We start from the raw sequence: 26038 nt of genomic DNA, 5'->3' as shown, positions 1-26038 counted from the left end.
CCTGTTCCTTCTTCCAGTCAGTGTTTTCCGTATGCCAACTCCTTATCAGTAGACAGTTTTCAACAACCTTCCACAGCACCGTATCTCAAACTCTTCGATTCACTTCTTCCCAAAGTCTGACTACCATACAATGCTGTGCTACACACTTCCTAAGGAATTTCTTCGTCAGATTAAGGGCATTGTCTGACATTACCACACTTCTCTTGGCCAGAAATGCCTTCTTTGCCTGTGTTATTTTTTACGGGCATCTTGTTTCGTCCGTCTGTGTTATTTTGCTTCCAAGGTCGCAAAGTTCCTTTACAAACAAAATTGATGACCTCTAAGTTAACTTTCTCGCTAATCTCTTTACTGCTACTCATTACTTTCTTCTTTCTTCCTTTTACTCTTAATCAAAGCTATCCATATTACACTGCAGATGTTTCCGCCTCCATCCCATCTCCTCCCCGTCAACGTATACTTCTAACTGTATGGGAGAGCTAGTTGTCATATCGGAGGGAGTGTAAGTGAACACTGAACAATTAAACCGTGCCTAGAACAGCAATATTTTCAACTTTTTTTACTTAGGTAAAGCGAAAGGGGGATTACGAAATAATAATCGCATGTGGAATAGAAATAGGTCCGTCTCCATCGATGAAACAAACACGGGTAACAATGCCAGAAATCGCAAGCAATACACAGCGACGAACGCGGACAGGTTCTGTAAAGTGTAATGGTGTGCGCGTAGAAAATTAAGCGGGCAATTTGACAAATGAGATCCACGACAGAAGCGCAAGGAATGGCAATAGATGTGTACCTTTATAGTAGGCCAAGAGGATCCTAAAGATTATGTACTTCCCACGGGTCTGCGAACGCCACTTTTGTCCTGCTCTCGTATCTGCATCATCAGGACTATTGCGTGGATTAAGCAAATTTTTTCAGTTTCCGTAGAAAACTTATGACTTTACTCAAATACCTCTTTCAGAATATTATTCTGCGTTCTGCTGTGTGCTGTTTTGAAACTTACTAGTTCACTAAAACAATACCGGACCATGTCTAACCTGGAACCTTTGCTTTGGCTAGCAATGCCATTAGCGTCTCAGTTATCCAAACATCTCACAATTCGTCCTCATGGCTTCAGATCTCAGTTTCTGAAGATTATAACGAAGCCACGGGTGCAAGACACTTTTTCCGTTTATTGAACATCTTTTTCATAAACTCCTCGTCATTATACTTATGAATTTAATTATTTTTGTGACGTTCTAGCGGCTTGAGCAGTAGGCTCCGGTTTGGAGGTCCCGAGTTCAGTCCCAGATAGGGGGCGAGAATTCCTTCTCGGTCTAGCCCCTCCAGGAGGGCCGCAGGTCTACTCAGTCTTAACTGCTGGTAGCTTTCCCGGGGATAAAAGGTGGTGGGGCGATGGGCACGCAGTGAGGATAGTAATCGGCTCAAGGCTTGCGCCACAGACATTACTTTTACTTTCAATAGTTTGTGGGGTTTCTACAGTTCCTTTTACCTTTCTTGAAATCGCAGATCTGCTGCAGTACAGTCTTTCAGGGATTGCCACTGCACTACAATTTGTAACTAGAGATAAATAAGGTAGTCAGTTTCATCTAGTTCGAAATATGAGTGTTCAAAAAGAGGTACAAAACAGCACTGTTGGTGTAACTAAAGTCTTTGTTCAAAAGCAATCACCAGATGCCTGAGCACAACTATCCTACTGTTTCACGAGTCCAGAACTCCTGTGGCTGTGACAGCAGCCAGTCATCCACTGCGTGTACCCCAGTTAGTCGCCAGAGTTGAAGAGCTTCTCTTTGAGGTGATGTTTTAGCGGACCAAACACATGGCAGTCGCAGGGCGAAATGTCCAGGCTGTAGGACAGATTCTGAAATTGCTCCCACTTGGAAATTACACTGTGACCTTGGAGGCATGTGGCCGCGCGTTATCGTTGTGCAGAATCACTTCCTCCGTGGGCAGCCCAGGTCGTTTGATCTTGATGGACCTGCATGGGCTACAAAGTGGCTTACGGTACGTCACTTAATGGTTTTTCCGTTATCGAGGAATTTGGCGAGTAGCGGTATTACGACGTCGAAAATGACTTCTGACCAACACATCAAGGAAGGGAAGGCATCCATTGCTTCCCACCTCCATAGTGAACTGAATATTCGGGTGGGTTGAATTCAGGTGTTCCAAAAACCTGTTTAAATTTTCACTACCATGAGACCAGACAACAAAAGTATCGTCTACTTATCTGAAAAAGCGGTAAGGCATTACTAACACTGTTAGTAACACGTCCTGTAGCGCATAGTCTCGATTTCATTCCTGTAAAGTTGGCTACCCACACGGTAAATAGTTTTCCGTCTCCACTGGCTGAAGTAGGGTAAGTTTAATTGTAACCACCCTGTATGTTAAGAGCCAGTGCCGCTAAGACTCACATTCAACCTGCATTGTTTTATTTCACTGGAGGAGCTATTTTCTGATATTTCTGGATAGCCGGAAGGAATTGAAATTTCCTAAGTACCACGTTACGGAGGGGAAAACTAAGTTGTACGAACAAAAAAAGGACTTTCACGTAAGGTTTAAAACTACCGTTCGATATAGTTACTACTAAGCTCTCGACGAAGCTAGGACATTAAAAAAAAGAACGCTAATCTTGAACAAAATTTAATCAGTGTTTAATACAGAAAGTAGCATGTGAATCTGAGCGCGTTTCGATATCTCAGTGTTACATCCACGGCTTTATTTACTGTAGTGTCAACCCGCTCGAATAACTGATCAGCGCGGTTTTTTCGGTGTAAGTGTGGAACGACAACCGAACCAACCGGCTGATCCGCATACTGACCTACAAGTTTCGGAGAAACAGCCGACCAGAACTAAAATACCGGTGGCCCGGCCGACCTCACGCACGTACGCAGACGCACATTATTTCCAAACTGGTAAGCTACGTACACATCTGTTACATTCACCATGAATATCTAGCTCAGAAGAAAAACGTTTCGAGGACGCCACGCCAATTCTTATTTAGATTTTTGTCTTAAACACACCGTGTACATGACAAAATTAATATTTCAGCAAGGTTACGGGCTATTTCCTTCACTTTTTTGCGGGACAGGTGTGCAGTCTAACGGCCGTTCAGTTGAATATTCTGAAGTTAAATGACAGTGGTATCATTTTTTTAGTACAGTAGTAATTAAGCTTTTCGTCTGATATGTTTCTAATAACCAATGTTTCCTCGCGAAAAACTGAGCATACTACGTTTAAGTTTATTTAAACCCTTAATTGATATTTCGTGATTTATATTTGCCTTAATGAGTGAAAACAGGCCGCAGTAATACAATTGTTCACGCTTTAGTCACACAGCTGAGGTCCTCAAATAGCAACCTTACTATGCTAACGGATGATCACGCAATGAATATGCGAGAAATACCTCTTATGCGCCTCAAATGAACGAGTACCAAGCTAACAGAAAAAAAGAAGCTGGTAGCGATAAAAGCTTCGTGTATGCTGGGTGCCGATGTCTTAGTATTTAGACGCGTGGAAGATTGGAAATATCTTTCAACAATTAGCGCAAATTCATCACCGTGATAATCCACGTTTGAGTCTCCTCACCTGTAAACTAGTTACAGTCAAAATCTGGATAAAGGTTCGTCAAAGTTTACGAAAGACAGCTAAGATATTTTGGGAGCGGGGATCTGATACCCAATGTCTTTCAGGATTTTCAGGGTTCCACCACAATGAAGCACTATCGCAACGAAGCAGCATAACCATACACCATCGTTTTATTATTGCATGGACTCAAAATTGATAGTTACATAAGGTAGTAATCTTAGCAGAGCAACGCTCCAGCCAATGGAGTGGCAGTCGAAACAGCCAAAATTCACGAACTAAGCTTCGAAGTGGTTTCACTTAAGTTTTTTTGCAAAAAATGGTTCAAATGGCTGAGCACTATGGGACTTAAAATATATGGTCATCAGTCCCCTAGAAATTAGAACTACTAAAACCTAACTAACCTAAGGACATCACAAACATCCATGCCCCAGGCAGGATTCGAACCTGCGACCGTAGCGGTCACGCGGTTCCAGACACCGGCCGGCAGTTTTACTTTTTTTTCCTTCTTCATTTAAGTCCTGTTGAGAACCCGAAAAGGTGGTGAAAAATCGTTAAACTACGCTGTCAATGTCGACAAACTCTAGGTCAGGGTTAAAATAAGGGGAAAGAAGTATAGAACTCTAAAGATATCCCTAGGATAGCGGACCGTTGAAATGGGAGTTTATCTTAAATTTAATTTTACCCTAGGACCAGTTCTGGAGTTAAGTTCGTTATCAATTAACAGGTACATATGACTACAAGAACAAATAATTTAGGCACTAAAGTGAAGGAAAAAACCAGCATAAAAATGAGCGTAAGTACGGTTGAGGGCAATTAAAGAGACTTAAATAACTAGCGTACATTAAATCTGAAGAGAATTTATGTTGTCAAACCCATGACTGATTATTAGATGAGCGACGACAATAAGAGTATGAACTAACTGAAAGCAATAGTAAGTATATATGAAGGTAGCATCTGTTCCCGAAACAAATACCATTGATGACCGTGCAGCTTCTCTACAATGAAATAATTAATTCGACATCCTACCTGTTTGCAGCGAGCGCGTGCGTGCGTGTGAATTCCTAAGGGAGGAATTCCTACGGAGGTCATTGGCCCCTACACCTACACACTACTGCCCGAGGGAGGACTAACATCCGGCGGAAGGGGCCGCGCAATTCGTGACATGACGCCTCGAACCGCGGGGCCACTCCGGGCGGCCCCTTTAACATGGGTTAGGCAATATTTTCATGCGATCCTGATGTCTCGTCCCACTGGTTTCATATCCAAATATCTATGAAACTAAGTAGTAACTACGTTTTAGGAGAACATGTATTATGGTAACTGATGTAGCGACTATCTGCATCTCTAACTATACTGAGGAACTGATTTTCGTCTATAAGTGCGTTTCCACTGCGTTAAACATTTTTCGTTAAATTAGAAGACTGTATACTTCGTCAAGCAACAAATATTTCATGCTGAAGAAACTAAGCTCCGTCCCAGGAATCTATTCCTGGATCTCTACAGTAAGAGACTAGCGTTTTAATGAGCATTCTCCTATTCACTCCAAAGAAAGCTCGCTGTGGATCCAGCCGAGGCGCGCCATTCACCAAGGGACGTGCCATTATTGATTCATGCCGGCGCACTGCCGTGATGCACGGCGGCCCGTGCTCGAGGCTAAGTAACCGCACACAAACACTGTCCGGAAACCACGGCCAGTCAGCGACGCGGCCAGCAGGTTTCTCTCCGAAGCAGGAAGGAAGGCTGGCGTCGACGTCATTTGAGACAGAGTACAACCCCGGAAATTGGCCGTGCCGTTTGAGAAAAACCATCCCGTCATTTGCCTGGAGTGATTTAGTGGAGTCCCGGAAAACCTAAATCTGGATGGCCGGACGCGGGTTTGAACTATCGTCTTCCACAAGGCGAGCCCACCGTGCCAACCACTGCGCCACCTCGCTCGGCAGTTCCCTCGTAAGTAACCTTTATCGCGGTCTGTAGAAGAGCCAACCTAAGAAGTTCAATAAATAATGCCCAGTTTTATAGATACTTTTAATATGTTTCTCCTGCATATTGCGAATATTTCAAACGGGTGGCAGAGCTGTAGAGAACCATCAAAATAGCGGTACGCAAAACGCTCGTTATGTCACTTGAAATAATTCTTTGTCGCAGAAAGAAGGCAGGCGAATATCCACAAGCGTTTGTGGGTGATAAAGGGAGTAAAAGGGACGAAGTGCAGAAACAGCTCAATGACCGGCCACGTTCGGGACGCATCATAGCCATTGCTACTGAAGTGGTAATCGTGCGGATGCCGTTATTCATTCGTACAGACCGGCGCGCCACAGATCAACATTTGGGTCTACAGCTGCTAGTGAGGCGCGCGTGTGCGCGATGTTTGATACTCTGACAGTGGCAGACGGTTGCGCGCTTATGAGGCGTAACGCACTGTAAATAGCACACGAAAATAGCATATCTTCAAATCCGAGCCGGTAATCGCACTAAAATTACATCTTTCTTTGGATGCTCTGACGTGACTTCATCCCTTCCGGCACTATTAGTGTTACGTTACTCACAGCACCAGGTAACTTTTCTTTGAAACTGTCCAAATGTACAGTATCAGGAATTTTTGAGGAGCTGCTATTATAATGGCGCCGTAGCTAAGTGGTTTAGCTCTTGGGCTGAAATCATTTCACAGGTGCTCGCCTCCTGTTACCAACTTTATTTTATTCATCGCAATATTTAAGTATTAATTCTAAGATTTGCATTTAAGTAGTTCAGTTTTATACACACACAATTAATATATTCAATTTAGCTACGATTACTACCCTTTTAAGTCAAAGCTGAAGACCACGTTATATCACACTGGTAAAATTTTTGCTCTTGGATATTCAATGGTGCTCAAGATAGGTTCCACGAATGCTCAAAGCAGACCACAAGATCCAAAGACCAACCTGTTTCACCTGAACTGTTGGAGCAGTTTGAGGCTAATGGAGTGACCCTTATGTCACCGAGCGTTACAACTGACGGAAACTAGGTGTTTCGCACTGAGCTGAAAACAAAGGCAGTCACTGCAGCGGAACCATCCGCAAAAAATCAGAACTGCCACTGCTCGCGTATTTTATATTCGAGCAGTTCACTTAGACGCCTTGGTTAAAATACCTCGTAAAAGTCCTCCAGTCCAAAGTTCAGCAATCTAGCATCTTAATTTTAACTTTTGTATATCTTCACTATTTTCAACAGCATCTTTTATGATTTGTCCCTGCTACAGTAAGTGATGACGTAATGTCATGCTCATAAGCACGATTAGCAGAAAAGTGATCCTCTACTCCAACATGCTTTGATCATTTTTCAAAAGACTACGTGGAGAGATGACAAACAGGCAGAAACGAGTTGTGTTTGGACGTCACTGTAGATTAAGCCGCCTGATTTGTCGGCGTATGAATGTAGTCTGTTCAGCATGCCTACAGACAGTGGTATATCATTTGAAGCCACGAAATAGGGCGTAAGAACAGTGATCGTGAAAAGATCGTAACAGAGACCGAAGACGTGTCACGTCTTCTCAATGACTACTACTGCCTGTGAAAATCGTTCCAACTCCATGTTTACGCGCAAACATTACCAAGAGTAACGTGCGTAAGTAGGATGTTTAGGTTTTTTATTGGTAACGCCGCCGCCACGTAGCGCTCTGTATGAAAATCACTGGCTGTGTCATTTGCAGTCTGTGGCTGGTTTGCATTGTTGTCTGCCATTGTAGTGTTGGGCAGCGGCAGCTGGATGCTAACAGCGCGTTGCGTTGCGCCATTGGAGGTGAGCCGCCAGCAGTGGTGGACGTGGGGAGAGAGATGGAGTTTTGAAATTTGTAAGACTGGATGTCATGAACTGCTATATATATTATGACTTGATGATATTAAGGTAAATACATTGTTCTCTATTAAAATCTTTCATTCGCTAACTATGCCTATCAGTAGTTAGTGCTTTCCGTAGTTTGAATCTTTTATTTAGCTGCAGTAGTGGCGCTCGCTGTATTGCAGTAGTTTGAGCAACGAAGATTTTGGTGAGGTAAGTGATTTGTGAAAGGTATAGGTTAATGATAGTCAGGGCCATTCTTTGGTAGGGATTTTTGAAAGTCAGATTGCGTTGCGCTAAAAATAGTGTGTGTCAGTTTAAGCAATCATGTATAATTTTTCTAAGGGGACGTTTCACGTGTATGCAAAAAAAAAAAAAAGTGGTTCAAATGGCTCCGAGCACTATGGGACTTAACATCTGTGGTCATCAGTCCCCTAGAACTTAGAACTACTTAAACCTAACTAACCTAAGGACAACACACAGTCATCACGAGGCAGATAAAATCCCTGACCCCGGGCGTGGGAAGCGAGAACGCTACCTCACGACCACGAGCTGCGGACTAACGTGTATGCAGTACACAACTTTAGTAGCGTACCTTGCTAAAGGCGATTGCTCGAAGCAGAACACGCAGTATTCGTCTTCAGTGGGGCAAACACATGAACCAACTGTTGACGTACTGCGATTCGACGAGTCGCATTTTTTCCTCTTTTAAAATGAATCAAGATGCCGAGCGCACCGACAGCTCAGTAAGGCGTTTAACCTGCAATTTATTTATAGCAACATGGGATGTTTTGGGCGTGTCTTACGTCCTGACATGGGCCCCCTCAGGTTTCTATTAACATGAACCTGCACATGTATTTCAACATCCTCGCCGACCAAGTGTTGCCATTTCTTCTATATTTTCCTGATGAGTACGATTGTTGAAACAAACAGTAGCAACTTATACAAAATAGACATGTTTCAAAGTTTTACTATGATTCGTAGTAGTCACCAGCATTGTGTATAATCCACCAATGAGAAATACGGAAGTCACGTTTAGCAGCTCCAGTAGTGTTGGAGTGGAGCGGTCAACTGACGGACGAATCTAACAGTTCTGACGCGAACACCATTAAGTGCTTTGAATTTAGGAATCAAGGTGAACTCACGGAAAGTGTGGTGGATGGCACAGCATTTCCCAGCTCCTTTGACCGACCAAGCCAGAACCTGCCCATATGCGCCCGAGCACCATCCTGCAGAAAGCGTCGCTGCTTCATCCGCCAAGCTGCTCAGTTTTGGAAGAAGCGTGCGACAATCTTGGAGAAAAGCGGCGACACTTCCTGCTGGACCCGCCGATAATTTTACAGGGCAAAGCTGCGGTGTATACGTTTGCAAGTTCGGGACTGTTCGAGCGACGAGGTTGCAAAGTGTTGTACCACCCACTACACTCCCCAGACTTAAGCCCATGTGGCTTCAGCTTTATTTCTAAATTGAAGGGAGCACTTCATGACATTCGCTTCAGAACTGTTACAGAGATTCGTCAGACAACAGACCGCGCCACTATCAGCGCAACTGGCGTTGCTAAGGGTATCCTACTACTTCCACATCACTGGCAACGGGTTATAAACAATGGTTGTGACTACTTCGAAGGATAGTAAAACTTTGAAACGTATGTTTTGTATCAGTTACAAAAAAATAGTTGTCACTATTTAATTTCAACTATCGCATGGTATGGACACCCCTTGTGTTGGCAGAAGAGCCAACACCGTGTTACTAGTGGAGGTCGAAATGCACTCGCTGTAGCTTACGCAGGCTAGCGTGAGGAGGGAAGAAGTATACTGACGTGAGGTCTGAAACATGACAAGGAATTAGTATTCAGAAAGAGGACGTAATTAGTTTGATACTTGACTAATTCATTAATGATGAACGTCGCTCTTGACGGTACATGATTCACAATATTATCTGTTTCAGAATACATTCATAGTAACTGCATATGGCGCCTTGCTAGGTCGTAGCAAATGACGTAGCTGAAGGCTATGTTAAACTGTCTTCTCTGCAAATGAGAGCGTATGTAGACAGTGAACCATCGCTAGCAAAGTCGGCTGAACAACTGGGGCGAGTGCTAGGGAGTCTAGACTAGACCTGCCGTGTGGCGGCGGTCGGTCTGCGATCACTGATAGTGGCGACACGCGGGTCCGACGTATACTAACGGACCGCGGCCGATTTAAAGGCTACCACCTAGCAAGTGTGGTGTCTGGCGGTGACACCACACCCCTCTTTCGATGTAACTGTTCGGAGGTGCGCACGCACACACACACACACACACACACACACACACACACACACACACACACACACACACACACACACACGTTCCTGTTTCCATGACCACTCAAGCACGCTATCGCACTTAGACTGGCCCCCTAAATCACCCGATAATTCCATAAAACAGCGGGTAAAACGAAGCAGTCTAAGATATGTATATGGTAGCTTGACTGGATCTAATCACAGATGTGTCGCTTCACCTGGATGTGGCTTAATGGAAGAAGCTTGTGGACTCTTCTTCACCGACTTGAGACTTTATCAACGCAAATGACGGTGTCACGCGGCATTAGCATGATATCTCCTGAGAGTGACCGATTTTTTTGTGTGGTGTGCTTGTACGATATTTCATCTCCAAACTATAAGCTAGCAAGAAAATGTACACTTTACAGCCAACGTGAAATTAAGAACCGATTGAGGTGGCACAATCAGGCCGCTGAACTTATTCGAGAGGAGCAGGGTTCAATTTGCTGTACGGCTACCCAGATTTAAGTTTTTCCTCATTTTCATATTTCCAATTTGTTAAGACGTATCCGGGATATTTTCTTGCGTTCTTCCCCGTCCCTGTTAGCTGCGGGCGAGATTTTCGTGTCTCATTACTTCATTCCCACATGAAGTTTTTCGGTAGGACGCTCCCAGGGTTGTAGAAGCTAATTTAAAAAAAAAAAGCCGGAAACGTTGGTGTAGTTAATAATGAAAGATCACAGATCAGTTCAAGAGAACTGGCCTATCAGGCTACCTGCCAACAAGGTTACGGTCCCACTTTCTGGCACAAGGACAGCACACTGTTTACGAACTATCTTCGAACGGGCAGGATCTAAAGCTTCCGTCGTGCATCAGTGTGAACAATTGAGGTAGGAGTAGACTTTAAGAAGTCTTTACACCTTTATCTTCCTGAAAATGCCTTCCCAATAAGCCGCATTAATGTCTAAATATTTTTGTAACTGAATTTCATCCAGTACTGTAATATATATTCAACTGATTTTGATAGATTTCTAAATCAAGAATCTCAAGAAAAATTTTCAGAGGTTTTAACCCCGTGTTCATCAAAGAAACTTATAGAATATGCCTTGTCCCTGTTGTATGACCAGGATGGATCTAAATGTGTGTGACAGAAAATATTAAATCTAGGCAGAGTTTTCTTCGTGAAGATTCATCGACAACAAATGCATTACGCAGCGAGAACGCGTGCCCTAAAACAATGTATGGGTGACTAGAACAACTAAGGTGATAGAATACCAAGTGTCTCGAAACGTCAAGACCAAGTGCAATCATGCACGTACACATATCTAGAAAATATCTTTCGGCTTAACAGAGATGATACTAGAAGTATGTTGGTATATCTAAGGCGTGCTTTTTGCCGGCACATAAACTACTTACGATAAATATAAGCCTCCACTACAGATTTGTGAAGGAGTGAAACGTGATAAGCAAATTGAGAAAAGAGAATAAGAGTATGATGCAGCTGAACGATGCTAAAATTTAGTGAAACTGAAGAGTACGAAGCGAAATGATCTATAGGGAAACTATGGTAAGAAATGAACTTCCGGCTGATGAAAAGTCAACGTGACACACATTGAGGCGTCGTTAAATCCTCAAACCGATTTACACATGAAGAAAAATTGGAGAGGCGACGGAAACTATTGTGTTGCACAATTATGTGGGACATTGTAGCAGGAACGAAGCTGGTATTCAGCCAGTTTAAGTACTGACGTGTGGGAAAAGTATGCATGTAAGGTGTAGCAGGAAAGTAAGAAGTCACCCCCTCCTGGACGCCAGAATGTACTACGCTGTAATCTCTCCATTATCTCTAACATTCGCTTAGCACTGATTATTAACTTGCTCTAAAACGTCACCGAAGTTGAACGACATCTAGATGGAGGACTAACAGTACTGAGCGAGACGTCATAATAGTTAAATCTCTGCTACGTCGGAAGCAACAGTTCAGATTGCCACCCAGCCACCTTGGTTTGGATATCCTGTAGTTTCTCTGCATAACTTCAGACGATTCTCGAAGCAGCTCACTCAGGAATACCTCGGATTCCTCCTTCCAAGCACTTGGTCCGCTATTACTCTTGTGTTGATAGGACGTTCAAGTTATATTGCGGACACTAATGTCGCAGCCAACTACGATCGTAAGCAAACGTGAATTCACCGGCCAAGAAGGCGGGAGGAGAGGGGATGGGAACGGAGCAGAGCGACAAGCCCCGCATCCCTCTCACAAGGCGCTCATTTAGTGTTAAGAGTGGAATATTTAAAAATAAACTTGTATTTCCGAAACTAATGCTTGTTTGATACTCAAACTTTTCATTGGCACCCATTGTTAACGGTTACCGCAACATTGTTTGCCAGGGTTGGCAGTGTCAAAAGTGGTAATCAAGGCCCGACCTCTATAGATATCTCATTCAACCGTAGTTCAAAACACGCTCACCTAAAACTGCCACGTTGACGTATGCGTATAATAGCAAATTACAGAGTATTGTGATCGGTACATAGTTCTGCATTCTATTGAAAAATTTTGGAAGCATTTTTATGTTCGAATATTATCTTTTTGGAGATCTTACACAAATCAGTAAAACAAACTGGTAGCCAAGATCGCAGGCATTCTTTTCCTTTTTATTCCATGATTACCGGCTTCGGCGAAACTAAAACCGCCATCATCGGATCTTAGGACACATACAGGTTACAACATCAAGGCAAACAATAGTGATTAATATCACCATTGTATGTTTTAATATCTGATGATGGCGGCTTTAGTTTCGCCGAAACCGGTAATCATGGAATAAAAAGAATTCCTGCGATCTTGGCTAACAGTTTATTGTTTTACAACCATCTAGATTGCATGAGCATAATGTCCGCCCTACATTATACAAATCAGCTGGGTACTGGGAACACCAATCTTGTGTAAATCAGCTGGTTCTGAATCACATCAAATCTGGATGGACTGAGGTTTGCGTAGATTAGAGGAGCAAAATCTCCGGGTGTAAAAGAAACTTACGCCAAAAGCCATTAAAGTTTATAATATGTTAAAGTTATTCGGTGGATAAACTACACGGATGCAGATGTCTTACATAGAAATGAGGCAACGCCACAAACTATTGGGAAATGTAGGAAGACCTACAGTGGATCGGCGGTAGGTGCAGAGATCTGTCGTTGACACTACGTCAATGGAATATATTACGCGTAAATTGACGAAAAGAGACTTTACTGTTTGATTACATTATTGGTGGATAAATAACTGAAAACAGTAGAAACCGTAAAATACACGGGAGTAACCGCCAAGAGCGATCTGAGGTGGAACTTACTGTACGAAAAGTCTAACCCCAACAGATTTGTTTGAGGAACCGTAAGCAAATTGTCTCTCCCACGAAAAAAGCTACCTTGTTCGATCGATTCTTAAGTATTGCGTATCAATCTGACTTAACAGGCAGCAGAGAGAGAGAGAGAGAGAGAGAGAGAGAGAGAGAGAGAGAGAGAGAGAGAGAGTTTAGCACGCGCGGAAGCAATACGAAGATAATCGGGGAGGAAGAGCGTAATAGTACTTGGTTCTTGTGTTTCTTTTACTCTTCCAGACGCACACATTTAAGTGTACGGTGCTGCGAGACGTCAATTGACGTCGCGTCTCCGCCTTACCCATGTTGTCGTCCTTCGCACGAAGCAGCATCGGAGAGCTTCCAGCAGCACAAGACTACTGCGGAAAAGTTCGCCACGATCCCGTAAACAGGCGGTGGATTTCCACCTATTAACTTCTTCCACGGCCAACACTTTCTCCGTTCTCTTGCAAGGCACATCTGGAAGAAATGACGTGGCAAGAGCGCCTGTTTCAAGGGTGCCGTAGTGAAAGGTTTCGTGGCTGTATTCCTTGCCAGATTTGTATCCCTTTATGCAAATCAGGTACTGCAAAGCCTCTCTTCGGATTAACACAGTTATTTGAAACTGGCTGTAGTGATGTAATACGTTCGTCAAAGATCAACCTCAGCGACCGACAGTGGATACGGCATCCATGAAGTCCCACTATCATTTAAAATCACAACTTGGACACTATAAGAAATAGAACTTATTTTTGTTAAAGTTTATCAGTCCTCAAACTTTTTATTTGTCCTGTGTTGCACGTTTGATAGTGCATCAGAATAGTGAGACAAGGAGAAGGCGCAATATGTCATCTGTTATGTAAAAACCAAACCTGTGACAATCTTACTGCGGATTTATCGAAGGCAGAATGGGAGCGCACCACCGGCAAAACAAACACAATGAGGTGGTTCAAGAACTTATGAAGAGGCGTGATGGTCCCTCTCCATAACACGCGCGCACTCTCCTCCTCCCCCCCCCCCCCCCCCCCCGAAAGACTTTTCGTGGTGTGCACATAGCTCCAGTCAGTGACATTGCTACCCCATCATCAACCAGAACTGATGTTACAGTCCTGTCCCGCACATGGGCACAGCTCTAATATCGCCTTCATGATCTACGAGTGACGAGAAGATGGCAAATTCTGGCACGACAGAAAAAACGCAGCTGCTAAACGCTTTACAACAAACCATGATGCACTCGATCTGTAGTAATTAACAAGCTATAACTTTATGAAATACCTGGATTCTAAAGGAATCTTATATAATTAAAACGCGTAATCTGCAGGTATGCGTAATTCATCCGCGACGGTAGCGGTTAAAAACTTCGCCGTGTCATCCGGTTCATCTCAGAAGCTATCGCGATACATTCTTTTACTCGTGATCCCTAGACTTATGCTTTACACCGAGGTGACAAAAGTCAATCGCTGGAACTGTCCAGAATGATGTTCTAACCAATCACAAACAGTTATGGCCCGGTAACACGACATCTTTGTTCGGGGACATGAAATCCGTGAATGGCTGCAAATGGTCTCCAAGTAGCCGAACGACCGTTTCTAGTCAATGATCGGTTCAGCTGGACCGCAGTCCATTCCATGTAAAAACAGCCCTCATCATTATGGAGCCACCACCAACTTGCGCTTTGCGTGATTGACAAGTTTGATCCATGGCTTCGTGAGGTCTACCCCTTACTCAGCTGTTAGCCACTGAAATCTGGACTCATTTCAAAATGGCTCTGAGCTCTATGGGACTTCTGAGGTCATCAGTCCCCTAGAACTTAGAACTACTTAAACCTAACTAACCTAAGGACATCACACACATCCATGCGCGATGCATGTTTCGAACCTGCGACCGTAGGGGTCGCGCGGTTCCAGACGGACATTTCACCAGATCACCGTTTTCCAGTTGTCAAAGGGTCCAACCGATGCAGTACGAGCTCAGGGAAGTGCTGTAGTCGATGTCATGCTGTTAAAGACACTGACTTCCGTCGTCTATTTACGTAGCTCATTAACGTCAAATTTCGCCTCGCTGTCCTAACGGATACGTTCGTCGTAGGTCCCACATTGATTTCTGCGGCTATTTCACTAAGTGTTGCTGACAACTCTACGAGAACGCCGCTTCTCTCGGTCGTGAAGATAAGGCCGTTAGCCAATGCGTTGTCCTTGGTTAGTGACAATGCCTGAAATTTGGTATCCTGGACACGCTATTGACATTGTGGGTCTCGGTATATCAAATTGTCTAACGTTTTCGATATGGTATGTCCCGTGCGTCTAGCTTTAACTTGCATTATTCTCCTAAGGTCTTAATTCCCACCGAGCGAGGTGGCGCAGTTGTTAACACACTGGACTCGCATTAGGAGGGAGGGGGGTTCAATCCCGCGTTGGTCATCCTGATTTAGGTTTTCCGTGATTTCCCTAAATCGCTTCAGGCAAATGCCGGGATGGTTCCTTTGAAAGGGCACGGCCGATTTTCTTCCCCATTCTTCCAAATTCCCATGAGACCTATGATCTCTCAGTTTGGTCTCCCCCAAATCAAACTAGTCTTAATTGAAAAACAGCCATCTGTCTCGGGTTCTTCGGCCGACGTTCATCTGATTATTTTTCTGACGTTTCGCCAGCACAAGGGGATGGCCTTGTGAAAGCTTCACCCTCCATTGCCGGTGGTGAACTGGAGCCGAGCTCGCGGCCGCAGACTATATGTACCTGGCGCGCCAACGGCCGAGGGCTTCTCCACGGTCATTTCCGGTGGGGTTCTCCTCTTGCTACCTGCGACGGTCGTTCGCTGCAGTACTGGAAACCAAGATCCGTTTACCTTAAGGCTTTTCTCTTTCTTGTCGAAGCTATTCACATGTTTTTGTATTTCTACAGCTTCTCTGAACACGCGGCAACAGCCAGAACTTGCGTGTCGGCGAATTTTATTACGTGGTCGGTCCCTCTCAGTGCGTACTCTGCCATGGCCGGTTATCTTAATTGCCCTCATGCGTCCGTAATTACGTCAAACCTTTTCCTATGAATCGCCTGAGTAAAAAAGACGGCTCTGTCAATGGACTTCCCTTTTATACCTTGTGTACGCTGTACTACCGCCATCCTTCTGTTTGCGTATCGCTATCCTATAACTTTAGTCTCCTCAATAGAATATGCTCCGCGCTGCCGACACCACCAATCCTCCTGCACTATTTCCATAATAATAATAATAATAATAATACAAAGTAACCCACCACGTTAACGATTAGTGGGTCTTAATTTTCTTAGTGTTGTTATAATAGCAGCTACTACATATTTACTTCACTACAGACAGTACTACATTTTTATTTAATGAGCAGACTACTTCTAGTGTTAGCATAATTTCTAATATCTAAGAGTGATTAGTGTTGACTGCCTGCAGCGTTACATATGTGCCAGTGTTAATATAAACCTACTTGTGTGCCTGGCTCAGAGCTAACTCCTATGAGCATGCCCCTGGCACAGGGGGCACTCGTAAACCACATGGTCAGGAGTACCCTCTGATGCGCCAGTCACAGATATGTCGGATATGGGCCATGACCAGTGAGGAAGTTGAACAGTCCCCTAGTTGGCTCAAAGTATCTCATTCTCATTCTTTCCTTTACATTTGGTAGGAACTGATAAGTTCTACCAGTTTCACCTGTCTCCCATAACTCCTGCCATAGATCCTCCCCTTATCCCTAACAGGTGCTCCCATAATTTCCTCTACTTTTGTAATATCTTTCTTGGCCCAGTACCATGCGGCCTGCTCTCCTATCTTTATGTCCAGGGGACAGAGCCCCATTATGATTAACAGGGCTCCCTCCCGGGATGTTCTATACGCCCCTGCAGATCTCAGTAGCATGTTCCTTTGTACTCTTCTCACCGTCATGGCGGGCACCACGCTCGTGAGCCTGTGAGCCCAGACTCCCGAGCCGTAACCCGCTATTAACGTCAATATTCTGTTATGATATAGTTTAATTAGATGAGGCGGAGGTGAAATCTTTAATGTCCGATGGAAATGAGGTTATTTAATAGTTTTAATGCTTTCTGGGTTATGGTTTCAATGTGCTTTGGGAAGTTCCACCTTTCGTCGATGATGATTCCCAAGTAACGTGTTTCTCGTCTCCAAAGAACTTGCGTGCTCTCGATTCTCACGGTCGGATTTCTAACTAGCTGTCCTTTGAGTAAGAGATAAGTCGACTTAGTTGGTAAAATAGTCATCTTAGTGTTGCGGCACCATAGTTGTAATATGTATATTCTCTGTTTCTGTCTTGGTTTGTATGTCCTCGCCTTCGGCCGCCGACCAACAGGAGGTCATCAGCGTAGGCTATCACCTCTAGCACCTCTTCGCTCTGTTGCAGGCTGACCAGAAGAGCCTCCATGTGGATGTCCCAGAAAAGGGGACCCAGCATGGAGCCTCCTTCATTACTATACATTCAGTAGTTTGTGTTATGAGCTGCACTCGCGTTTCACACGTTCCTAGAAGGTAAAGAGCAGTAGGAAACTACGCGGCGCGAACAGCTGCGGAGACCTTACGGTTACGCTGGGAGAGTGAGAAGCGATCAAGGACGAAAGTGCGGTCACTGGCGTGCCAGGTAGCGGCTGTTCCGAGAAGCTGCGTAACCTCCGCACGCATTACGCATTGGCACTGCCCACCAATTCCAACTCCGTAGGGACTCGGCAAAGAGCCCAGTTCCACCGCACTCACACTTTACATATCTACTCCGTATTCTGTGCATTAGCCATAGCAATGTGGCGAAATTTATTACCTCCTCCAAATCCTCAATCCTGTACTCACGACACGCCATGAAAATTGTATAAGGGTACGCAGTAGCTCAGAGATTTGAGCTAACGTGCAAGTGGGACATGTCCCAAAACAGACTTTTTTGATGTAGCATCCATTACGAATTAATACACAAAGGAATTGCACACCTTGGCTGCGAGTGGGCACTGATTGAAATCAATAGGGAAAGTTTAAAATTGTGTGCTGAACTGGGTCTCCTGGTTACCAGGCAGATTCTCTGGCCACAGAATACCCTAGCACGCCTCCCATCAGACATGTTCTCAACTTATCCACACACTACAGATGTGGTGCCCCCTTGCACATTGTCAGTCAACGATCTCACACCAGGTGGAACTCTTACGAGAATCGGCGAAATGCCGCGAATAATTAGGATAATGGGTAAGGAGTACCACATATGTGGATAAGTTGAGAATTTTGGGTTTGACGGGAGGCGTGCCACGGTAGAATGTGCAGTTGTAATGACCACCGTATGGCTCAGTGGTCAGAGCATCTACTAGTAAGTGGGAGACCCATGTTTGAATCCCAATCGGGCACAAACTTTCAGCTTTCCCCATTGATTTCAGTCAATGTCAATGCGCAGCCAAGGTATGTAATCGTATGTGTGAAATATTTTAATAAATCGTAGAAGAAATCAATTTCGCAAAATCACTTCTCGAGTGATAGGCTTCCGTTGTAAAGAAGTGTTAGAAAAGCGGAAACATTTTTCTGATAATTTGTATCAGGGGACTTCAAACAGTTACACATTACTGTGACAGGCCAACTAACTTACTGAATGCAGAACGAGATTTTCACTCTGCAGCGGAGAGGGCGTTGATATGTAACTTCCTGGCAGATTAAAAGTGTGCGCCGGGCCGAGACTCGAACTCGGGACCTTTGCCTTTAGCAGGCAAATGCTCTACCAACTGAGCTACCCAAGCACGACTCACGCCCCGTCCTCACAGCTTTACTTCTGCCAGTACCTCGTCTCCTACCTTCCATACTTTACAGAAGCTCTCCTGCGAACCTTTAACTTACTGAATGATGCACTACACTTCAAGCTGACAGATACACGATACTATTTTTCAACGGTCACCAAGTGTATAAACAACGGTCGTAGACTTGTACCAGTAGTTCAATTCCTCAACGATAAAGAATGTTCCCTGGTCTAGCTGGCCGGTGTGGCCGAGCGGTTCTAGGCGCTACAGTCCGGAACCGCGCGACTGCTACGGTCGCAGGTTCGAATCCTGCCTCGGGCATGGATGTGTGTGATGTCCTTAGGTTAGTTAGGTTAAAGTACTTCTAAGTTCTAGGAGACTGATGACCACAGGTCAAGTCCCATAGTGCTCAGAGCCATTTGAACCTTGGTCACAGAGCCATTTGAGAACCACTGTGTGAACGTCTTCGTCGCTGGAAAATCAATTGCTCTCTGTATTTGCAGCCACCGCCCCCCCCCCCTACCCTCAATTGCCTGGACATCATACGCTATGGTCGAAGACCTTCATTGCCGATCAGCATCACCAACGTCTATGTGCCCTTGGCCAATTCTTTCACTACGACTGGACACAACATTGGATTTGGTCCACATACAGCCAGAATTTCAGTGAATCTATGCAGTTTAGAAATTTGGCCCACAAGAATCTTACTGTCTCGCACACTTCAGTTTTGGAGTACGTTTCCAGCCGTCTACTATGACGCACCTGTTATCCGTACCGCAGTGAAACGGTCTGCAGGAAAACCGGAATATGTACTCTCTTCTGATAATGTGCCACTCTTGTTGCGCAATGGCCTTGGCGTGAGACGAGTGTAACTCTTTTTGAAGCGTCTACGCATTATAATTAAAGTACAGTTACTCACAGAGGTCCGGTGTGGGCTGTAATTATTGAATGCCAGCGAAACTTCGTAGCTATACTAATGCTTAATGCAGAACAGATTTACGCTGGAAGAAAATGAAAAGAAAAAATGGTCCAATTTTGGTCACGAGTTGCAAATCTGGCGCTATACAGCATCTCGAAGTCTCCGGTGCTGATATTGAACAAACTTTAGGCAGCGCTTAATAATAAAATGAAAATTATGTCACTCTTGTCTGACCTATCCTGACCACGTCGCGTTCCTAATCTATTGCAAATGGAAACATTTCTATACGTCTCCTGCCTTCAGAGCGCCAGATTTGCACCTGGTGGCTAAAACTTTTCCAGCGTAAATCGGTTCTGCGTAACTCATTAGAATATCTACCAATTTTCGTTGCCATACGATAATTAACAACCCATACTGGACTTCTTTGAATAGCTGCACATTATACTTCATTATGAGTTTTTACTCCGGAGCACCGCGTACTATGAATTGAAACTTCTTTGCGTATTAAAACTGTGTTGGATCGGTACTCGAAACTGCAACCTTAGCAAAATTTACCGATCAGGCACACAGTTTTAATCTAACCACAAGTTTCAAGTCAACGCACACGTCGCGGCAGAGTGAAAATTCATTCTAGAAACAAGTCCCTAGGCTGTGGGTAAGCCATTTCCCGCTATATCCTCTTTCCCATAGAGCTAGTGAACCTGTGTTAAGTTTGGAAGCTGTGCGAGAGAGGTATTGACGAAAGCAAAGCGGTGAGAGCCCTTCGTGAGACGTGCCTGCATAGCTCAGTCGGGGAAACACTTGCCTCCAAAAGCGACAGCTTCCAGGTTCGAATACCGGTTCGCCATTCAAATTAAAACTCCAGAAAATTTGAAACTAAATCTTTCGTGTATGTAGTGAGACACGACACATGCCATACAAAACCAGACAATACCTAACGTAGCTTTTAAGTATAAAACTTCCTGCACAATACCCAGTCTTCAGACTAATGTGTACCCAGGGTTCTGAGAGATATCGAAACCCTGTTGCTCATGTTGACACACCAATACAATGACTACACTAATGCCCACAGTTAAATTACTTTCATTCCCTCCTATGAACATATTTTCATCTCACAAAGTATGCACTACCGGAACCATGTTGTCTGGGCTTCGCTTTCTCGTTTCCATGACACTTGAGTATAATAGACTATTAACACCCTGTACAGATGAGGCGATACCAACCATCTTAAGAGAATAAGCCTCAGTTCTCAGATTAAGGGCAGAGTAGGAGTCTAATAATGAAATATCGTAAAGGTATTAATTACTTTCAGACCTCATTTTCTTTACATAGTTTGAACTTAGTATTGGTTGATTGAACCGACAACTATCAAATATTGTTTACCAACAGAACATGAGTCATTGCCATAACGCGCAAAAGGAGCGGAAAACAAGATTTTTCGTATGAATCTGTAGCTTAATTTTTTATTCAACTTCACTCGACGTTTGTGGTAAGCAGAGCGTTCGGACGTGAGTAATCACTCTATAAAACGTGCGCGGAGACATCAGTAACTTCTACAGCCTCATTTGGAGCTGTGTTGTATGACTCGTGCCGGTTTTCCAAATCTGAAATTTGTCAATTAGGAAGTTACTGTACCAACAAAACTACAGCCATTACACAACTTTTTCGTACCAAATGGCATCACCATCAAGCGAAGCAATGATGAAACAATGGTATATGTGGCTTTTTAAAGTATTCGCGAGATAACAGCTCTCTACTCGGGATTATACCGTCTGAATTACTACTGTCAAACAACTGATTGGTACTGCTGAAGATATCCAGATTGATAACCATCACCACGGTGTGCCTCAGCAACCATAAATTCTCTAATGGTTCCGAAGGTTATGGATTGTGATCTGTCTGGCTTAAAGAACGCCTCGTCCATTGTACGTAGCCAGAGGTGAACACCTGCCAGTGTAGAAATCATCTCGTTCTCTCCTCCTCTCCTTCCACGCAAGTCCCTCTATACTTCCATTTCCACACATAACTAACCGCAAGACCAATTCTTTCGAAAGATTACGGCTTTGCAAAGAACTTGTTTAGACATGTTACGTACTGGGTTAAAACAGCTAAACCCCAACAATATTTTAGTAATGACCAATTTCGACTTCATGTAGAAGACATCTTCAGAAAATAGCAAGACGGTGTTAACGCTTCAGCATCCGAGGAGCCGCCAGCTCATTTTCCAAGAAAGTGTCCTCCGAGAAAATTGCACAGCTCCTCGGCGCTGGCTATCCGTGTAGCAACACCAATTATCTCCTCTGTGTCAGCACACACGGGGATATTTTTTCTTGGAATTCGCAAACTGTAAATCCATATTAAGGGGACTTGTCACTATGAGCCGCAAGTGCAGAAATGGTCTCCACAAATACAAAAGCGAGACACGCTAGTCCATCTCTGTACATGGAATTGTGACACTGGCAACTTGTATAAACAGAAATAAAACGTTCGAACTTTTCTTTATGTCATACATTCAGCGGATGTTTCCGGGAGTATCTTCTTTCTTAAAGGGTGCGCGGTCGGGCGCGAGCTTGGCTTGTGTTGTGCGTGTGCGAGTGTGCGTACACGCTAAATTCATCGGGTGCGATTACACCCGTAAGGTCGAAGATAACTTCCGAAACATGTAGCGTGCTCACTGGCGAATGGCAAACTGTCTTAACAAATGCGTCCCATTTGTCTTCCCTACTAATTTTACACGTTCGTCCCACTTTCATATCGTGTTTTACTATTACCCTCCAAAGTAAATTTTATAGGTTCGGGAAAGCTACTGCTGGCCTGGCGCTTTGCTGTAGCAATCTTTCACTTTTCGAAGTTTAGAGTTGTCATTACAAACTATTCAGCGTTTCCGTAGAACATCTAGTGCAGATAACAGCAACACGAGTGAGCAATCAGTATGCTACTGACAGCATCTGAACTTTTGTCTCAAGAACGTTATGGGGCCTAAATTTCATTTGGGTAAACCCAGTTACTTTAGTTTTCATTGGACATTCAGCGCCCAGTATAATTGTTTCCATCAGCCGAAGATTCTCAGAATCAGTTCCACATGTAAGGAGACTCCATATGATCGTCGTACCGTTCTTGTCTATCAACAATACATTACAGGCTCTAACGCCTTTGTCAAATCAAGAAAGACAATCTACCTCTTCACTTACATGTGCCGTTTTCAGGATGTTAAATCCTCACACAATCACTTTTCCTGAACCCTTGATGGTTCTCAGAGAGATTTCTTTTTCCCTTTAAACTCTATTCGAGGGCACAGAATGTGCTCTAGTACCCTGTAACATACATAAATTAGTGATGTTTGAAGTGATGGTCTTGTGTTCTTTCACATCTTATAGTTTTATGAACAGAAGTTATGTGAGGACTTCAACTAACGGGAACCTGTTTACTGCGTGACTGATCGTTAAGAATGTGGTAAGAAGGACTAATTCCAGAATATATTCAATTTAAAATCTAATCTGGCATGGCTGATGTTTTGTTCGGTTTTCAATACTGGTTTCTTATTTCTATACCACCGATTTGTGAATATGTAACGAACAAACTGAGATATGGCACTAATACTCGTGTATAATTTTGTTAATTGAGAATATAATTTTTCTCGTGCCTTCAATTTGAACATCAAACTGCTTTACGTGTGACCGGATGGAACAGAAGGGAACATAGCAATACCCGAAGTACCCTCCGCCACGCACTGAGTTGACTTACGGAGTACAGATTTTTTTACTTTACCGAAGACCAAAACTTTCTATAGAACATCTAAAATGATGAGGTTAATATCAATATGAGACTAAAGTTTAAGCGAAGCGTAAACAATTCGGAAAAGCGACATTGCCCTGTTCAGTGAAAATAGTCTTTCTCAATGCATTTCCAACCAGAACGCAATGACTAATTTTACTTAACGACTGGAAACATACCTGAATGCCCGTCCGGACGGGCAAGCGATACTGAGTCGAGTGAATTCCACATTAAATCAAAGATTTACGAGGTATGCAGCAGATTAAAGTAGCGTCATTTAACGTTAAAGATATGCGCTATCAGAAGCATCCTATCGCAAACGTATCTGATCGAGCAAACGCATCCATTGAACGGAAGATGAATGGGCGGGAAAGAATGGATGAACTCAGCGCCATGCTACCAATTTTTTACTGTCCACTATAACCAAGAGTAGGGTATTACACATACGCTCAGGAAACTAAAATGGGAATTATGAAGGACTTTTGCATGTCAAAGGCACTATCTTTGTATTTGCTTAAACGATTTAGGGAACTCGCAGAAAATCTAAATGGATTAACGAAACAGAGGTTTGAACACCGCTTCTTCCGATAGCGAGTCTAGTACCTTGAACACTGCTCCTGTTTGACGGATTACAGAGCATTCGCTTCTCTGAATCCTAGATTCTCGTTTTTTGTTGGACGTATGATATTCAGTATGTGCCAAATAGAAAGCAAGTTGAGGATCCGGACTAATGCCTGCTTTTTGCTAAGAGCATTCTTTTCGAGGTAATCGGGGAATCCTCTATTATTTTAGCTTTGTAGGAGAGCGTCTTTAATACTATGACTAACCTGTGGAGAAAACTGGATTCTAATAATGAGCAGCAGTTTTATGAGAAAATATTTGAGATCAACTAAACGCAGCAAGAATGTGTGTAAAAAATGTGGGAATTTGCTGACACGGCTGTATAGTGTCCTAGATAAGTTTATAGAGAGCTCATGCTTCCATTTTGGTTATCTGTTCCGATAGACACTCTGTGCGTATGTTCAGACTGTTACAAGCTTCTCTTTCTTTTTATTAGCGTTACTAAACGCAAACTTCTTTCAGTTTCACAGCCGCAATGAACCTGCTGAAGTTTAAAATCATGGTTTGGCAAGGGTTGAAAGCTTTCGGCAAAAATTAAAATGTATCGATCATAATACAGCCTACCGACAAAATTTAATTTCTGTCAAAAAGTTACAAGTCCAGCGTAGCCACAGTAGGTATTACCTTAAACAGAATTTGCGTCTTGGCCTATGTAGCCAAACTGGCTGCATTCACACATCACCCACTGTGCGTTCACGATAGCTTCTGGATGATGTGCGCAAAAGTACACACAGTCGTTTAATCAATGGCCACAGGCCGGCTGATGCCTTAATATCTTTCACTGATAAGTAATTTGTTGTGGAAACAAAAAATATAAATATTACGCTCGGTAGATTCTAATAATAACCCTATGAATGCGGCTTGTAAAAGTTGTCACTAGGAATAATAATAGCAAGAAAAACAAATACCAGTCACGTAATAGGGAGCTAATATACGGAAGATGGAAAATCTCTTATTTCAGCAGCTACACATCCTTACCTAAGGTTTCTAGTATGGTACTTTAAATTGTGCACCACCTTCGTAAGAAACATTCGACAGCTAATACCGATCGTTGTTAAAAATGGAGACAACAGCAGATTCATACCCGGCGCTGTTGAGCAATGCGGGAATCCGCAGTGCTGCGTTAACGGACGTCTTTATTGACATGCTCGTTTACTCCTTTACCTCTAGTACAGCTGACATATCCCGCTCTACACGCTCCGACGGTTCACGTCCATTCGGGAAACGAGAATATCCGCCTTAATTTTACCTTCAAATATCGACTTTTCGAGCGACAAAAGGTCGTGTCAACAACCCTCAAAAATTCTGCCTTCCTTAAATCAACTTCTCCATTAAAGTTATTTGTAATGACCTACACGCAATAAAAAGCACCGAAACACGTTAAAAAAGCAAAGTTCTTTACAATGAATTTTTGCATTATCACACAGTCGCTTCTGAAAAAAAGAGTGTTTAAAAAAATCCCCTTTCGGGTAAGGACAGTTGCCGTCTAGCTAAACTTAGTTCTGTGATAAATCGTATACTTAAACAGCATCGGTTCCTCTCGTAACAACAAATATCAGGACACCGGTTCGACTAATGAGTACAGGAAAATATAGCAAATGGATTTATAAACGACAACTATTTACTCAAAAAGTCTTAGATTACATCTTCGTCTACAAACAGAAGAGTAGAAAATGTAGCAACAATAGTTCAACTGAAAACAAACTTCTCAAAACAAGATATAATTCAGATGCCATTTAAAATTTCTAATGCACACGACAATGCATAACGGAAAGAGAATTAGAGACTGAACATTCGTAACATAGGTCAGTTCTGCCAGAGAAATAATTTCTTCGTTGTCCATAAATCACTCAAACACATGCTCATATAACAATGATATCCAGGACAACTTCAGACCGTCTTTATTACACACCTCATCGATACACTACTTCTTTAACATAAAGCTGTTGTTACGAAGAAAATCGAATAACGGGATC

At 43.4% G+C, this 26038-nt stretch overlaps 1 protein-coding gene and 1 non-coding gene across 2 annotated transcripts in view; both read right to left on the bottom strand.

The window, feature by feature from the left end:
• The window catches only part of LOC126353801 (protein THEM6-like), a 189740-nt gene that overhangs the window by 163518 nt on the left and 184 nt on the right, over positions 1–26038 (bottom strand). The gene's annotated exons all lie outside the window — the stretch shown is intronic.
• Trnas-gcu (transfer RNA serine (anticodon GCU)) lies at positions 18677–18751 on the bottom strand. Its single transcript has one exon. It is a non-coding gene; the product is annotated as a tRNA-Ser (tRNA).

Source organism: Schistocerca gregaria, chromosome 3 (assembly GCF_023897955.1).
Source record: "Schistocerca gregaria isolate iqSchGreg1 chromosome 3, iqSchGreg1.2, whole genome shotgun sequence".
In the NCBI taxonomy this organism is placed as follows: domain Eukaryota; kingdom Metazoa; phylum Arthropoda; class Insecta; order Orthoptera; family Acrididae; genus Schistocerca; species Schistocerca gregaria.
This window is presented reverse-complemented; position numbering and strand designations above follow the sequence as displayed.